The following is a 6908-nucleotide window of genomic DNA, read 5'->3' on the forward strand; positions in this document are numbered from 1 at the left end:
GCTTTGCCGATCCTCGCCCTCACATCTGCATCAGATCCACCGTGTTCATCAATGATGGTGTCCAGATATGTAAAGGTTTCCACATCCCCAAAAGCTTCTCCACCAAATGTAATTCGACTGGTGCATATTGTATTGTATCGGAGAGTCTTGTTTTTCCCTTTGTTTATATTGAGACCTACTGCTGCTGAGGTTGCTGCTACACTGGTCGATTTTATTCAGTATAACATCAATTTACTTCAGTGTTATATTTATTCAAGATATGATATTCTTGTATTCAATTGACGTGAACGACGTTCAGTATGATATTCAGTGTGTGATTTGTTAAAACTATGGATATTTTTCATATGTGATTTCATTCTAATTAGTGACGAAAGTGGATGTACAATCAATATATAATGAGTGTATTCTTGATGAGGCTTGTGGTGAATGAATCTTCACTTGTTCCAGCCTTGTTGTTTTGGGGACTGCAGAAGTATCTTGTTATTTTTTACAAGTATAAGTAATAAGCAACGCGTATGCAACAAGAAACTTTTGCACTAATTTGTTCATTCGTTTTTCCATCAAATTAGCTAACCTCCTTACTGCTTCATGCTATAAAATCAGTCGGCAATAAATGCTAAATATTGCGTTAGTGAAATGTGAGATCAATGTTCTCGAAAACTGTATCGAAAGTAATGACTGTCCTATAAGTTTCTGGAAGGCACTGAGGCGAAACCATATCACCTCAATGCAAAAACACTCAATTGTATCGATGCCATTAAATCTCGAATAATTGAACTACAACACATTGTTTGAACTGTCGTTAGATGAACGTAAACAATTTGAGGATTATGTTACTAATGTTACTGGAAAACATTCACAAAAAGCTAAACGTTAATACTTGGAAACATTACAACACGTAGACGTAATTAAGAAGTGTCCAGGGCATCCCAAGAGTATGTATTCAATCATTCTTCTATTAAACTTTCGTCAATTCAAATGCAGGCCTTATCATGGGGTTCCAAGTTCTGTAACAGCACCTCCAAAACCAGTAGACTTCATACGCAAATACAAATTGAAAATCCATCAAATCAAACTCATAATCTTGTGCCGACATCCCTACAAGATCTTCAGTATTTTAAGCTTACATTACTGAACTGTAGTCATGGATACATTAATATACAATGTAGTAAGAATAACTTGTTAACTAAGAACCATTTGGATCAGCTAATGCTCCTGAAAAGAAATAAGGATTTGATCCTAAGTAGACCTGACAAAGGAGCTGGTGTAGTACTACTTGATCGCCAAGAATATTTGGATAAAATGAGGTTAATCCTAGAGGATGTCACTAAATTCTCCAAACCTAAAGGAGAAGGTGACGAAACACTGCAGATTGAACAACAGCTAACGGATGTTGTTAAAAACCTTAAAAATAAAGAGATAATAACCCAGGATTTATATGATCACATTCGCCCAATGGGTTCAATCATCCCACGCTTATATGGACTACCGAAAGTACATAAAGCTGGTTTACCATTACGACCTATTCAGGATATGTCAAGTTCACCATACCACCGAATAGCCCAATAGTTAGCTGAAAAACTGGAACCAGTTAGAAGGCAAGTACCTAAATATTCTACTCATGATACTTTTCAATTTATTGATCGTATTAAGAACGTTTATACTTCCGCAAAACACATGTTCTGACTTGACGTTAACTCTTTATTCACTAGTGTATCTTTAACCGAAACAATATGCTATGTATGTGAGTATATTGATTCTAACAACATAAATCTAGGTTTGCTGGCTGAACACTTGAAAGAACTATTGTTACGTTGTACCTTTAATGTCCAGTTCAGTTTCAACAATGAAATATATAGACAAAGAAATGGGATCGCAACGGGGTATCCCTTGGGTCCAATTTTAGCAAACTGTTTCATGGCAAAACTGGAAAACGACCAACTCAGTTCAATAGTTAGTCGATTTCACCTATACGTAAGATACATGGACGACACATTTGTCATATGTGACAATAATATTGAATTAGAAGATATCTGACATCCCTTCAATTCATGCCACCCTTCCATAAACTTCACGTTAGAAAGTGAGCGAGACCAATCAATCTCTTTTCTCGATGTGCGTCTGATGAGAAGGAGTAATGGTTCCTTAAAAAGATCCATCTTTAGAAAACAAGCATGGAAGAGCCAACTAACCAACGCCTATAGCCGGGTTCCGTTAAGTAGAAAGAGAAATCTCATTCACTCTTTACGTCATCGAATATATCGGATATGTAGTAAGTAATGCATTAAAGAAAACACACATTCCTCAGGGAAACTTTGGTGAAAAATGGCTATCCAGAGCGTTTCATAGGGAAGAATATGGAAAGAAGTAGTTGGGACAAGGAATCTGGTTGTTCCATCCCAAGGAAAAACTCTATATAAGTTTGGAATTTAAAGGTGATCGAACATCTGAAGTAATCAAAAATCGTTTGACGACAGCGATTAAAAGAACATTTAAAGCGGCAAAACTGCGAATCACCTTCACTAGTAGGAAATCGCTTTCTGTATCCACAAAAGATAAGCTTTCCCGTCTGGTCGCCTCCATGTGCATCTACCAGTTCACCTGCTCTTGTGGAGCAAAGTACATTTCCCGTAGCCAGCACTCGCCTTCAACTTGGATACGGGAACATATCCCAGTTTGGTTCTACAAGGGTGACAGGAAAGCAGTTAGGAGTTCTATACTTCAACACCTAATCGACTGTAGTCATTCTACGGATCCATAGATTCATTTTAAGGTTATTTATATGATTTGTTCAAATCTACCTAAATTTCCTTCTTGTCCAACTCCTAAAATTGTCCGAAGATCTTACCATCCATCAGCTCAAACCAGAACTATGCGTACAAAAAAAGTACGTCCTATCGTTATCGTTACCTTCACCTTTATTATTATTATTATTATTATTGTTTCATTTCCCATACGTTTTATATTCTCATTATTTTATTCATAAACACTCATCATATCACCTTATTTATTTTTACACCACTATTACCTCAAATGACCTTGAATTATTGTAACAAAAACATTTTGATTATTTTAATCATCTCATTACATTCACTAAATCTATTGTTATTACTCGTGTTACGTAATCTAGTATCATTAAATATCCGTCTCACCCCAGTCTTGACTATTTTCATAAGTCATGTTCTTCCACGTAGACAAGGTCATTAAACAGTCATGTCTTTTAATATGATTGGGATCTTTAAACGAGTCATGTATTCATTAGTTGCCTAACAGAAGAAACCAAGGGTCTCAACCAATCTCTTCTTTTTTTTCTCCATTCGTATTATATTCAAAACAAACAGTTTTTTTATATTTATTGTTGTCATTATTTGAACAGTTGGTTCTTATTTCTAACAAACGAAAATAATAAATTTATTAGATAAAAGAGCAATAAGTATTGCATTTTTAAATTATGTAGGTTTTTAGAGAAAAACAGGGAGAAAACCAACTATGTTAACCTAATCAGGCTAATTATTTGTTGACTTTTCTTTCTTGATTCCTATTTACATTGGCTGGATTCATGTTTCGAAAAAATAAATCAAGGTATTGCATTGACCTTTTCACATCTTATGTTATTATTGTAAACTGACAAATGTACTTATTCCGAAATAACCATAAGTATATTATGAACTAAAACTTTTTAGTGTTTAAGTTGTCTGAAGGTTAAGTTAGGACTGATCTGCAACTGTTATGTATGTGCGTTAGTTCACTGAGTTTAAAAGTGTTTGTGCAATGGAATTCAATTAATTGATTCGAAGATAACAAAAGAGACCCATTGTGTCACTGAAGAGGAAGGAATGGAAGAAAATTTTTTTTCGACGATTTTAATTACTTAAGTCGTACCAAGTGGACCCATTATTCCACGATTATATGGCCTACCTAAAGTATATAAGAAAGAGACCCCTCTACGTCCTATGCTAAATATAAATAATTCGCCATACCATGCCATCGCTAAGTGCCTGGCTGAGATTCTACTACCAGTCAGAAATCAACTCAGTAGATACACCACTGTTGATTCGTTTGATTTTTTGATACTATATCAAGTGTCAATGTAACCGGAAAGAAGGTAACATCACTAGATATCTCCTATCTTTTTACAAATGTACCTCTAACGGAAACAATCTGCCTACTATGTGATTGTATTAGAAATAATAAATTCGATGTCGGTGTTCCAATACACTATTTCAAAGAACTACTTCTTCGATGCACTCTCAACTTCCAATTTATTTTTAACAGTGTGTTCTATTGATAAACTGACGGCGTAGAAATGAGTTCACCACTCGGCCAAATACTAGCTCACTGTTTCATTGCTAATCTCGAAAACACTATACTTAGACCGATAACTGACAGCTTCTATCTTTACCGGAGATACTTAGACGGCACCTTCATTATTTGTGACAAAAGTATCAATGTCAACAACATCCTGGACGCGTTCAATAACTGTCGTCGATCAATTAAGTTCACGATGGAATCAAAGTCAAATTCAGAATTCCACTTCTGAGATATTTTGGTAAAAAGGAGACCTGAAGATTCCCTACAAAGATCGATACATCGAAAGCCAACATGGAATGGTGAACACAAGAATTTTCAAATTTGATCTCATTGAAGCAAAAGAGAAACTTGATCCACTTTCTCTGTTCGAAGACTAGACGCATTTATACTAAAGATACAATCGATAACGAACTTGGTAAACTACTGCAGACATTAATCAACAATGGATGTCCACCTAGACTCATTGAGAAAAGTCTGGAGACAAAGCAACAAGGTGAAAGTGTTCATGGCACCAAAGAAGACTTTCTTCATGAACATTCAGTCTAAAGGAGATACTGCAGCAGAAATTCTGAAAAACAAACTTTCAAGATCTATAAAGAAAACTTTCTATTCGGCTGAACTTCACATTATCTGTTCTAGTCGGCCTGTGATTCGAAGTTGTGGGAAGTATAAGCTCCAGCTTTTGGCCAAATCAATGTGTATCTGTCAGTTTACTTGCTCATGTGCGACAGGTTAAATTGGCCTCATAAAGCAAGCTCTCTCAAAACGCATTTCCGAACATTGCCCCGCCTGGCACTCCAAAGGTTTTCAGAAGTCAGTCGAAAGCTCAATCTTGGAGCATCGAGTCAATTCCGGCCACTCCACTTCACCAGGAACCTCCTTTAGATTTATATATACAGTCAAAATATCTGGATCAATAAAAGTGTAAATGAAAAACTTATGTACAGCAGAAGCTATCGCTATCCACCAGTTTAAGCCTAAAATTTGCGTACAAAAACAGTATGTTCAATCCCATATTCTTCCGCAGTCCTAACCTCCTTTTTTGTCTCCCATGATTTATCATTTTTATTTATTTTATCATTCCTACTCCTTTCCAATTATTTTCAGAACCATTAATTAGTAATTATTACAACTTCTAATAACAATCATTTCACCTTACCACTTTTCACTAGCCGATTATTACATAATTTCCTTTCAGTATCTGATTTCCAATTTAATTAATTAACACCCTTCTCATTATAGAACACTACTTCAGCAAACAAAAACTGATTATAAATATGATTGTCAATGAAATCGTCGAAAAGAAAAATTTCCCTCCCTGAATTCCCTTCCTTCTTCTTCTTCTTCAATGATTTGAAGATGATAAAATGAATATTTCTAAATATTTTACCAAAACTGTAATTTTCACAATGAACAGAACCTTTACATTGAAAGTTAATTATATTACAAATATCTCAAATGGGAGGATATTATACGAATTTAATGCAACCCAGTTTCACCTAGTTACATCATCTCAGAATATAAATCTATTAAGCATTAAGTACGACTCGATATCATTCACCTGCTTAAGCAGCTGCCAAGGGTTGAAGTGAATTCAAAAGTATCGCCGATTGAATTGAATCAGATTAGGTACATTGTTGATGGGAAGGCAAAAAAGATAGAAACACTGGTCTGGCCTTTAGATCACTTTGATGTACGTTCAGTTCTGCTTACCAACTGGTTTTCAGTTACTTATTTTACGCAGTATTCTGAAACTTTAAATTCAACTCTTAATCTTATATAAACCTACCGTTTCCCATACCCTGATAAAATAGAGAACTGATTGTCATTAAACCTAAAGTTATAACTTTTGGTCAGTTGAAAATGTTAAGTTATAAAGCAGATAAGGAATTATTCAAGAAACTGACGGATTAAAATTGTTACCGACTAACATCGTCAACAATAAGTGCAAGTTTCATATATTTTTATAAACTATCACAATACACTAGTAGAATAAAGCTGCTCATAAAGTTGAGAGCCGTTTTTGAATAATCTAGTTGTTTTCCTCAAACATTAAGTCATTCCTATTTTAGAAGGAAATAAAAAACAGACTTCATTTAAACATAGGTCACCGAAAGTTAATGATTTTGATTGACTGTAAATAAAGTACTGTTAGTTAAATATTACTGGATGGAGAACTTAGACAATTAAGTTATCTAAATCCAAAGTAATCGTGGAGGGGATTTTTAGTAAGTAGTGAAAATTAATTTAAAGAATATAATTTAGTTAAACGGTCTTATGTGACATACTTTCCAGTCACCAGAAATATAATCAACCTAATTTTACCACCATAAAAAACAATGCTTTCATTAATTTCACCCCCTTATACTTTACATAGTTTCTTTTATGTCCCAGTACCTGACAGCGTGTAACAGGAAAAACCATTTACAAGTTAGGCTAATCTTCACAAACATCTAGACCAAATTAAAAACGTTTTAGAACTTCATGTAAATTCCGGTTGAAATCTGCAACTAATCAGTTGCTGTTGGCAAATGTGGATCCTGAATAAACTGTCTTGATATTGTCATTTAGTCGTAAGTTTTTAGTGAAATTAGAAT

Source organism: Schistosoma mansoni (assembly GCF_000237925.1).
Source record: "Schistosoma mansoni, WGS project CABG00000000 data, supercontig 0214, strain Puerto Rico, whole genome shotgun sequence".
Classification (NCBI taxonomy): domain Eukaryota; kingdom Metazoa; phylum Platyhelminthes; class Trematoda; order Strigeidida; family Schistosomatidae; genus Schistosoma; species Schistosoma mansoni.